Source organism: Bombina bombina, chromosome 2 (genome assembly GCF_027579735.1).
Source record: "Bombina bombina isolate aBomBom1 chromosome 2, aBomBom1.pri, whole genome shotgun sequence".
In the NCBI taxonomy this organism is placed as follows: domain Eukaryota; kingdom Metazoa; phylum Chordata; class Amphibia; order Anura; family Bombinatoridae; genus Bombina; species Bombina bombina.
The window spans coordinates 646,377,954-646,390,602 of record NC_069500.1 but is presented as its reverse complement, the minus strand read 5'-3'; positions in this window follow the sequence as shown (position 1 = coordinate 646,390,602).

Sequence of the window (12,649 nt, the reverse complement as noted above, 5' to 3'; positions counted from 1 at the left end):
GGTATGACTAAAAAACATATAACAATAATTTACAGTAGCATGTGTGTCCAATCTCAGCAAATGATTTGAATTATTTATAGTTGTGTGCGTTGTCTTCTAGGTGTTAATTCGCCTATTCTCTATCTATTTATTCACCATTATTTTCCCTGCTTAGCTTTAGAAAGTGTGGAATTTCTAATGTATTCATCCCAAACTGCTTGAAGCATTGTAAAGCTTTCTATGTTACCCCTTTTATAAAGTGAGTATTCCTCCAACTCTAACAACTCAGTGACCTTGTGCCCCCACATTACTATTGAGGGTATCTCTTTTAACTTCCAGTTTTTTGCTATTAGCATGTTAACACTGTTGGTAAATATTCGGAATCGGGGGAGAAGATGTTTGGAAGTTAGTTGGAATGACTTATTTAAGAGCCAGATCAGAGGATCTGGTGGGATAGTTATTTTTAAAATTTGTTCTATCTCGTGTATGATTTCATACCAGTATACCAGCGTGAGCACCACCACCACATGTGTCCCAATCCACTTCCCACATGTCCACATCTCCAACATTTATTGCTTACTTTTGGGTACAAACGGTGGAGTCGTCTGGGGGTTAAATACCAGCTGTGCAGAATTTTATAGTTCGTTTCTAGGATAGAAGCTGAGGTGGAGGATTTTTTTGTATTTATAAATATGTTGGACGCAGTCTGCAGGAGAATAATTGTGCCTAATTCTCGTTCCCACATCTCAACTGAATGTGGTAGATTGCCTGGGGGGGGCGTTGAGTGATAAGTTTATATATGATGGAAAGCGTGTGTTTAATTGGGGAGCTCGTAAGGAATAATTTCTCCATGTTAGTAGGTGAACGAACCATGTTATTTTTATGTTTATGTGTATATATGTAATTATGCAATCTTCTATAGGAGTACCAATTTTTCGCCCAGTCAAAACCTTTGTCAATTAATTGATCTTGCGTGCATATTGTTTTGTTGATTGTTACATGGTATATATTAATGTCTCGGGGCTTTAAGTTCATGGTGTCTGAGTTAATTAGGGATGATATAGAGAAATCAGTGTTATGGAGGAGAGAAGTCAAGGGCCCCTGGTTAGAAGATAGGTCTGGGTAGTGTAGTTAAGCTAAATTCCATTGGGTTGCAGTTTCCTTTGTAATTGGGTTGGTTATTAGTCTGTTTTTTTCAGTGAAATCAGGTCCCCAGCATAAATTAGTCAATGGTAGGTCTGGTCTTAGATATTGTTCGAGTCTCACCCACCTCCTCTGTGTTTTGCCTACCCTCCAGTCTAGAATCCTCTGTAGGAATATGGAGCTTCTATATGCCTCTAGATTGGGTAGCCCCAGGCCACCATGGGATCTCGACAAGAGCATGGTGTTCTTATTGATTCTTGGTGGTTTCTTTTGCCATACGTATGAGCTAAATAAGTTATGTATCTGGGAGAAGTATCTAGCGGGTAGCGGGATTGGAATCGCTTCAATTATATAAAGGAGTCTTGGGAAGATAATTCGTCCCCACCAGGATAATTTTTTTGATCCCCAAGAAGACAAGTCTCTCATGATTATTGATTTGATTGGAAGGTAATTTGCCTGAAATATCTTGTCAAAGTTATCGGGTTGGTATATACCTAAGTATTTCATCGACCCTTTACACCACTTATAGGGGCAGTTATTTTTAATTGAGTTAATTGAACTCTCCTGTAAATTAAAACCTAGAATTTTGGATTTGTTCTGGTTTATCATAAAGTTCGTTAAATTCTGAAAAGTGGAGAATTCCGTCAATAATAGGGGTATAAATTTTTCTGGGTTAGAGTGAGAAGGATGTCATCAGCATATAGAGATAACTTAAAAATGTCCTGACCTATTGTGATTCCTGTTATTTCGGGGTTGTTTCTAATTTTAGTAGCTAATGTTTCTATTATTAGCGCAAAAAGTAAGGGAGAAAGTGGGCAGCCCTGGTGTTTTCCGTTCTTTATCTCTATGGAATTTGATAACGTACCATTAACTAAGATGCAGGCGCCAGGTGACGTATATAATGCTAATATACGTTTTATTATAATGGGGATGCCTTCAGGAATGACCAATTGACGCGGTCGAAGGCCTTTTCAGCGTCTGTTGATATTATTACTGAAGGGATATTGGAAGTTGTAATGTGCCAAATTAGGTGTATGTTTTGGACAGTGTTGTCTTTCGCTTCGTGGCCAGGCACGAAGCCTACCTGGTCGTTGTGTATAAGAGTGGGGAGGAATTGATTTAACCGGTTCGCTATTATTTTCGCGAAGATCTTAATGTCAGTATTAATGAGTGAAATCGGGCGATAGTTAGTTACTTGGTCAGGTGATTTGTTAGGTTTAAGTATTACTGAAATGTGCGCCTGGAGTGAGGCCGGAGAGAACCCTTCATTGTGATCTATGCTTTGATAGTATCTTAATAAAAAGGGGGAAAGAATTTCTTTGAATTGCATATAGTAGGAATTACCAAAGCCGTCCGGGCCTGGAGCTTTACCTGTAGGGAGAGATGAGATAGCTTCAAGGAGCTCTTCATCAGAAAATGGTGCATCTAGTTCATCACTTTGATCTTTGGAGAGTTTGGGAAAATTTAAGGAGGAAAGATAATCCACTATTTCTTCAGGGTTGGGGTCAGTAGTGTTACTTCTTATATTATATAATTTATCATAGTATTCTTTAAATGCTTGTGTTATGTCTGCAGTGGTAGATTTTAAAACTCCGGTTTCCCCACGAACCTTCATTATATATTGTCTGTTTGTTTTACATTTAAGCTGCCACGCTAGCATTCTCTCCTGTTTATTGGCCCCCTCATAGTACACCTTTCTGAGAAACAGGGCCTTTTTTTTAGCCTCTGCGCCCAGAAATAGCATAAGCTGACTTCTTTTATGTATAATACTATCTAGTAGTGAGGTGTTAGTTGGGTATAGTTTATGTATATCTTGTAGTTTCGCTATGTCTTCTAAGAGGGAGTTAAGATAATTGTTCTGTTGTTTGGGCCAGTAAAATTATTTTAAATAACTTTATAGTGCAGTTTGAGCATGTGTAATAAGATTTACGAGCGTCTCACCTTTCTGAACACAATAAATATATTTTCACCCCAAAAATTGCCTCTACTTCACTCTTCAAAACAATATGATTTTCAGGAATTTATTTTAAAATCCAGTTTTACTGAATGCAAAAGCTGAAACTCTTTAGTTTAAAGGGGCAGTTATAATATCAGTGCAATTATTTGCATCAGTTGACATGTTTACTATATTTATAGTAAAACAAAGTTTTTGGAGTCAAGTGTTTTGGGAGTTAGATACCCCTTGATAAATAAAGTTCCTACTTTTTAATGGAATTCAAAAGTCTTTGCAAAGAGCAGAACCAAATATATTCTAAATTTCTATAATGCCTGGGCCCCTGATGAAATAATTACACAATTTATATATCATAGTGTTGTACTACTAATACTACTACTAATAATAATGATAATAATAACATATCTAACAACATTTCCTTGAGGCCTACTGGGAGAAAGAGGTGTTGGGAACTTGTGGGATTGGCTGACCTGGGGTTTATAGTTGTGCTATGACTGGAGAAGAGGGATTGTGGACATTCTAAAGTTGTTGGCAGCAGTGGCATGGGGAGAGTAAGTTGTGTCATGGGCAAGGTCTGTGGCAGTTCCTGGAAACCAGGACATTTGCCCTGATGGGAGAAGCAGCAGGAGGGACAGCAGGCAGGCTGCCTATCCTTAATCATCCCTGCATTATCCAGGACAATTGGAAGGTATGTAATACTAATAATAACAAATAATGAAACTGTCAGAGCAAAGTATTGTTAAAGTTCAGTATTTGGGGACTTTTCAATACAAATAAAATTGCATAAATACAAGTACAGTTTATCTTATAGATTAGATGTGACAAGTACCAATAAACATTTAGGTCCTCAACTTGAGCACCTGTCCACAAGGCTTTGCGGCATAAGGGACCCTGTTCCTCTGCTGCCCCTATGTACCATTACACACATTTAAGAAAGTGGGTAATTCCCCTCTTCCTATCATGACCAATCTCGATAGAGAAGGGCATGTCAATCACCTCAAGCGAATGTGTTTGTGGTAATTTCTCTCCACCAACTAACAGGTGGCGGAGATTGTAAGAAACACTCCTCTGATAACCGCTGCTTTTTACATTGTGGGAAGCAGGCTTGCATGTGTGAACCTGCCCCAAAATGGCTCAAGAGCAGGTTACATTGCATAGCACATGAAGCCCAAAATTATGATTATTATAAAAGCATTTTCATGATTTATTTTGCCTGCTTTTCCATAATTTAACTCTTAAACTTGGAGGGGTTTCCCCACATCCTATGGGTAGGAATGTCTTTGGACAAAAGAAAAATATGTTTTGATAAAAATTTTAAATGTTTTAAAACATTTGTGCGAGTAAATTATGTGGTTGTGTTATTTTCAATATGAATTTAGAAATGTATTATGCCTTTCAATCAAGTGTATGTTTGTGGTTGTACTTTTTCCTATTTCACATTTAAATTTCTTGTTTCTTTTGTGATTTTGTTTATTATATGATTATGTAAATTATAACCTGTCTGAATCTAAAACAAGCTTACAGGACGGTTAAACAATAATAGGCTAATACATTACTAGTTTAAAAAAATCAGGGTTTTCTTTCTTCCTTTCTCTTTCCTTCTTTCTTTCTTACTTTCTTCTTTCTTTTGTCTTTTTTCCTTCCCTTCATCTATTTTTTTCCTTCCTTTCTTTCTTCCTATTTCCATCCTCCTCTTTCTTTTTTTCCTTCCTTCCACCTTTCTTTCTTTCTTTCTTTCTTTCTTTCTTTCTTTCTTTCTTTCTTTCTTTCTTTCTTTCTTTCTTTCTTTCTTTCTTTCTTTCTTTCTTTCTTTCCTTCTTTCTTTCCTTCCTTCCTTCCTTCCTTCCTTCCTTCCTTCCTTCCTTCCTTCTTTCTTTTCTTCCTTCCGACCTCCCTTCCTTCCCTGTTTCTCTCTTTTTCTTTTTCAAGTAAATTCAGATATCAAGAATTACTTGGTGTGAAGTATATTAAAGGTAGAAAAAGGTTTTCCAATAAGTCCCACTCAATCCACTGTACAATGTGCAGATATGCATTGACTGACACATTATCTTTAAGTTGCTGTATTAAATTAGATTTTGCAGTAGCTCTGAATTAACCAGTGTTCCCAAAGGATCAAAGTATATAGGTTTATCAACTTAATCTACTCAATGCAACTCTCTCTTTATCAACTTAATCTACTTGATGCAACTCTCTCTCTCTCTCTCTCTCTCTCTCTCTAAGAAGGCTCCCATATTTCAAAAAGAACCTGTTTTACACGGTAATAATTGAAACTATATATATATATCAATAAATATTAGATTGTTAAACTGTGTAATATATGTTGCTTGGATAAAAAATGATGCTTAAAACAAGATATATTTTGTTAGACAAAAAGAAAAAGTATTCTACCATCAATGATACTTACTTCCCCTTGTTGTTGGAGCCCTTATTAATTATGAGCACACTTGAAACATTGAGGATTCTGGAAAGCTAAATGTGCGTATAAAAAGCTTGGAGTATTGGATACTGAAAGTTAATAAGATCCCTTGGGTTTAGAAGTCAATAGCAACACATTTCCACATGTATCTAATGTCAAAGATACAAAATAACTTGTTATTTTAAATATATTTCATTTTTTTCTATAATTTTTTTTCTAAATTGTGTCTTATCATCCAGAATAAGTGAAACTATAGCAGTAAACTGAAAACATGCAAACAGACGCCTAGATTACGAGTTTTTGTCAGTAAGGCAGTGCGGGGCTAACAAGACTTTTTTTCTTACCGCTCACTTAAGCCAACGCTGGTATTACAAGTTTTCTGCAAGCCGGCGTTAGCCTCAGAAAAGTGAGCGTTGAGCAAAATTTAGCTCCACATCTCACTGTAATACCAGTGTTGCTTACGGTAGCGGTAAGCTGGCAAAACGTGCTCATGCACGATTTCCTCATAGGAAACAATGGGGCTGAGCTTGCTGAAAAAAAACCTAACACCTGCAAAAAAACAGCGTTTAGCTCCTAACGCAGCCCCATTGATTCCTATGGGGAAATGAATTTTATGTCTGCACCTAACATGAACCCCGAGTCTAAACACCCCTAATATTACACTTATTAACCCCTAATCTGCCACCCCCGCTATTGCTGACACCTACATTATATTATTAACCCCTAATCTGCCGCTCCGGACACCGCCGCCACCTACATTATACTTATGAACCCCTAATCTATTGCCCCCAACATCGCCGACACCTACATTATAGTTAATAACCCCTAATCTGCCCCCCCAATGTCGCCGCAACTATATTAAATTTATAAACCCCTAATCTGCCGCCGCCACAGTCGCCACCACTATAATAAATATATTAACCCCTAAACCTAAGTCTAACCCTAACCCTAACACCCCCTAACTGAAATATAATTTAAATAAAACAAAATTAAATTACTACAATTAAATAAATTAATCCTATTTAAAACTAAATACTTACCTATAAAATAAACCCTAAGATAGCTACAATATAATTAATAATTACATTGTAGCCATCTTAGGCTTTATTTTTATTTTACAGGCAACTTTGTATTTATTTTAACTAGGTACAATAGTTATTAAATAATTATTAACTATTTAATAACTACCTAGCTAAAATAAGTACAAAAGTACCTGTAAAATAATCCCTAACCTAAGTTACAATTACACCTAACACTACACTATAATTAAGCTAATTACCTAAACTACCTACAATTAATTACAATTAAATAAAATAAACTAAATTATGAAAAAACCCCAACTAAATTACAGAAAATAAAAAAGAATTACAAGAATTTTAAACTAATTACACCTAATCTAATCCCCCTAATAAAATAAAAAGCCCCCCCAAAATAATAAAATTCCCTACCCTATACTAAATTACAAATAGCCCTTAAAAGGGCCTTTTGAGGGGCATTGCCCAAAAGTAATCAACTCTTTCACCTGTAAAAAAAATACAATACCCCCCAACATTAAAACCCACCACCCACACACCCAATCCTACTCTAAAACCCACCCAATCCCCCCTTAAAAAAACCTAACACTACCCCCTTAAAGATCACCCTACCTTGAGACGTCTTCACCCAGCCGGGCACAAGTGGTCCTCCCGAGGGTCCGAAGTCTTCATCCTATCCGGCCAGAAGAGGACATCCAGACCGGCAGAAGGCTTCATCCAGGCGGCATTTTCTATCTTCATTCTTCCAGAGCAGAGCTGGTCCATCTTCAAGACATCTGACGCAGAGCATCCTCTTCATCCGACGGCCGACGACTGAATGACTGGTCCTTTAAGTGACGTCATCCAAGATGGCATCCCTGGAATTCCGATTGGCTGATAGAATCCTATCAGCCAATCAGAATTAAGGTAGGAAAAATCCCATTGGCTGATGCAATCAGCCAATATGATTGACCTTGCATTCTATTGGCTGATTGGAACAGCCAATAGAATGCAAGCTCAATCCTATTGACTGATTGGATCAGCCAATCAGATTTTTCCTACCTTAATTCTGATTGGCTGATAGGATTCTATCAGCCAATCGGAATTCCAGGGATGTCCTCTTCTGGCCAGATAGGATGAAGACTCCGGACCCTCTGGAGGACCACTTGTGCCCGGATGGGTGAAGACGTCTTAAGGTAGGGTGATCTTCAAGGCGGTAGTGTTAGGTTTTTTAAGGGGGGATTGGGTGGGTTTTAGATTAGGGTTGGGTGTGTGGGTGGTGGGTTTTAATTTTGGGGGGGTATTGGATTTTTTTTACAGGTGAAAGAGCTGATTACTTTGACGCAAAAGGCCCTTTTAAGGGCTATTTGTAATTTAGTATAGGGTAAGGAATTTTATTATTTTGGGGGGCTTTTTTATTTTATTAGGGGGATTAGATTAGGTGTAATTAGTTGAAAGTTCTTGTAATTTTTTTATTTTCTGTAATTTAGTGTTTGTTTTTTTTCATAATTTAGTTTATTTAATTTAATTGTAATTAATTGTAGGTAGTTTAGGTAATTAGTTTAATTATAGTGTATAGTTAGGTGTAATTGTAACTTAGGTTAGGGTTTATTTTACAGGTACTTTTGTACTTATTTTAGCTAGGTAGTTATTAAATAGTTAATAACTATTTAATAACTATTGTACCTAGTTAAAATAAATACAAAGTTGCCTGTAAAATAAAAATAAACCCTAAGATGGCTACAATGTAATTGTAGCTATCTTAGGGTATATTTTATAGGTAAGTATTTAGTTTTAAATAGGATTAATTTTTTTATTTTTTTATTTTTTAATATTTTTATTGAGGTTTGAAAATTAAAGTGCATACAAGAAATAGAATACAATACATAAAGCTCTGATCATATATACTTATGCACCAAGGTACAAGTAATTAAATTTACAACATATATAACGCAAATTGCTAGGATACAGAAAGTTTCAGAGAACAAAAAAAAAACAGAAAACACTGTATATTAAAGTACCATATTGGGCAAGAAACCTCTTTTTCTTTTTCTCTTAGTTTTGTTTGAAAGGGGATTCACAGCAAAAGTATAAACATGTAAGTCTAAAGTACCCCTATGCACAAATAACACTTGGTATAAGTGAAATTATATAACATGAAACTCATGGGTATGATATAAAGATTATATTTTAAATAGATGAATATAATTTGGAGTTTGCTTATTGGTTAAAGTGAAAAGGGAATAGAGACCTGCAGCAATGCCTTAATTTGTTAGGATAAATAAAATTGAGGCAAAGGAACCAGGAAAGAAAACATTAACTAGGGAATAGGACTATCAATAAATTAGCAAGAGGTAGGCTTACAAGAAGCTAGGGGCCATATTTTATAAAATAATGTTCAGGATCCGGCACCACCCAGGGCCCTTGGGTTAGCGCCAGACACCCATGAAAACAGAATGGGGTCCCATACTTAAAAACAAAAACAAACTAGGATCTCTTTGTGAGAGCTGAAATGATTTGAAATAGAATATATCTCAGTCCCCGGGTGTCTTCCCAGCTCTACCCTAGTATTAGTTATGGCCTCTATCGGCACTGCAACAGGTCCCTAAAAATAAACAAGTCATATTAAATGCGGTACTTATCAAGGGAAACCGCGCAGTGAACTTTGGGATTTAGGTAAACACCCAAAGCACTAGATAAAGTGTGTGGGGGGTGATAAAAGTAAAAGTAAAATATATAGATAGATAGATATGGAGCCAACCGCTCAGCTATTAAAGAACCGTGGAATAAAATATGGAGAATTCAGTGGCCTCTTAACACTAACTGTATAAACACAACTTGAAGCTCAAATACTATCTGTAGGAGCCAACGCATAAATAATCAAATAGAACATTGTGGAGGAGCATAATAACAGCATAGTAAATTAAGTTTCTCTTTCTTTACAACATTAACAGAATACGCCAAGTATTCAAGTATTAAATAGAGACTAAAATGTTGAGGAAGGCTATTCTGCAACAGGGTATGCTTAAGTGAATAATCTATCAGTGACATAAAGTATTATAAATATAACATTGAGTTCAAATATTTTTCCGTGTGAGGATAACATGCCTGCAACACATCAAGTTATACAAAAAAAATAAAGAAATAAAATAAAAACGCAGAAGAAAAAAACAAACAACTGATCCCACTACATCCATAAGCTAAATAATCATGAAAATGCAAAATAAGAAATAGATATTCTAGCTTGATGTAAACCACACCACAATATAGCGTGTATATTGACAGAGAAAGATAAGCAATAATTTTCGTCTAACTGTAATGTCGGGATACCAAGAAAAAACAAATAGTAATACTGCCTTCCAACATTTGTAGGACCGCATACAAAATAAGCCAGCAGGAAGAAAAGAAAAAAGTTCAAAATAGATCTTCAGTTGTCACGCAGTATAAACATCATGCGGGTCACAAACTATGACTCACGTGCTGTCTCAAACACTGCCAAAGTCCGAATAAATCTTAGCCGATACCAACTTTTAATGTTTGCAGTAGCAGTTGCGGGATTAAAAACAATCTGGAGCATCCGTTTGTCAGCTGGGAAACGTGTCCACGATAATTGCTCAGGCCTCATCTTTAGATCTGCGTCCGCATATGAATCCCAGATATCTGGGAGTATTATGTCATAGCCAGCAAGTCTCTCAGGGCTCCAAAACAGGTCCATTACAGTTAGGAGACGTGCAGAACCGCGTATGCTGTTAGTTGACAGATCCGTCTCTTGCATCTGTAGCAGGCCTAAACAAGGCCATGTGGTTGAAGCCCTGCACGGCTGGAATAGAGTGATTGATCCTTCTGTATGCCACATTGTGCTCTCAATTGTTGCGTCCCCACAAAGTAGCACTGAATTCAAAACAGTAGGTTTCATGTCCCCCATAGGTGGGTCAGATACGGGAGGCGAGCGCCGGGGCCCCAGAGCGTCGCACCCCCTACAACCTGTTGCAACAGGATCAGGCTGGGTACTACAGTGAAGTGCCAAAAGAGCATCGCTGTGTGTGCTATGTGTGGACACCTTGTACAGCACGTCTTCCAAGGCAGCATGGTGCTCATCCAGCAGCCCACGCAGTGACTCCATAAAACCGGAAGGTAGATCCATACGCAGCATTTTGCAGTGTTGCGTCCCAGATACAAAAAGCAAACAGAGCGTAGATATATATTTCACTTCTCTTAGTTGTATGAAATAAATTTGGCCATATTAACCCAAAGATCCTAGAAAGGGTATGTTGCTCTCAGCTAGATTTTCCTATATAGACAATGCTAGATATCTCCATAGGCAGGCCTTCATTGCTCACTACATGGCAGCGTTGTGAAGCAATAGTGTTACAAATATCCTCAATGGAGATATTCTTTCAGCCACACTCTCTTACTTGGGTGCATATGGGAAGATGAGTCTTAGTAAAGTAAATCCAGACTTGCAATATTAGTTAATTTTCTGCTATTTGGTCCATTAAGCAGGAGCTCTACACATACACGTCTGTCTTGTTCGGAGGTTGGCTCCGCCCTAGGATTAATTTATTTAATTGTAGTAATTTAATTTTGTTTTATTTAAATTATATTTAAGTTAGAGGGGGTTAGGGTTAGATTTAGATTTAGGGGTTAATAAATTTAATATAGTAGCGGCGACGTTGGAGTCGGCAGATTAGGGGTTAATAAATGTAGGTAGGTGTCGGCGATGTTAGGGACAGCAGATTAGGGGTTAATAAAATGTAACTAGTGTTTGCGAGGCGGGAGTGCGACGGTTTAGGGGTTAATACATTTATTAAAGTGGTGGCGATGTCCGGTCTGCAGATTAGGGGTTAAACATTTTAGTTAAGTGCTTGCAATGTGGGGGTGGGGGGGGCTTGGTTTAGCGGTTAATAGGTAGTTTATGGGTCTTAGTGTACTTTTTAGCACTTTAGTTAAGAGTTTTATGTTACGGCGTTAGCCCATAAAACTCTTTACTACTGACTTTTATATGCGGTAGAAGTCTTGCCAGGAGAGGGTCTACCGCTCACTTTTTCAGGCGATCGTAATACTGGCATTAGGCAATTCCATTAAAAAGATAGGATACGCAATTGACGTAAAGGGATTTGAGGTAAGCTAAAATCGCGGAAAAAAAGTGAGTGGTAGGCCCTCTCCTGCCTGACTCGTAATACCAGTGGGCGTTAAAAAGCAGCACTGGGACCCCTCAACGCTGCTTTTTAAGGCTAATGCAAGACTCATAATCTAGCCGAGAGTTTTTTATTATTATTATGATTTCTTTGTATGAGGTTCCCAATATATCTCACATCTAACAAGAACTGATAAATACAATCATTACAACAGTATTTAGGTAACACACTAGCAAAATTGGTTAAGTAAATGTTTGAAATTGTAAGATATTTGGATACCTGTTTTTGTTATGGTAAACTTGTTTCAGCTGAATAGAACAAAAGGTGTATCCAGGGGCTTGCTAATTCAAAGTGGACAAAGTTTTTTTTTTTTTTTTTTCCTTAACTGTTTTCAAGCTTTCTCTTTGCATATTGTGGGGGTCCCACATAGTGTGAGTTATTAGTCATTTAGTCAACATTAGTCTCAGCATTTCAATCCCATGTACATGGGGAATGATAGTGTACAGGCTCACAACATCCATCGTGACTAAGATGTCTGTGTCCTGTACTCTGTCCAAACCGTTAAGCAGATTGATGAGTTTAACTGAGTCCCTTAGATAAGATTTGGTGTTCTGGACAACCGGCTGTAAACAGAAAACATATTCCGCAAGAGGCTGTAAGAGAGACCCCCTGGCTGAGACAATCGGTCTGCCAGGGTGGCTCTCTAAAGATTTATGTATCTTTGGTAGAAGATATAGAATAGGACACACCGGATAGTCAACAGAAAGATAACCAAAAACATCTTCATCTATGACATTAGCCAAACAGGCCATTCTTAAGAACTCATCAATCTGTTTTTTGTATTTAGTGGTAGGGTTAAACGCAAGCTTGCAGTAGGTAATCCCATCCAATAATTGCCTGTGAGCCTCCAGCCTATAGTTGGTGTAGTCCAGGATGATGACTTTATTTTGAAGCGTCGTCGCTACCGACACATGCCGACTTGCGGTGATCGGATGTTTGATTGCTT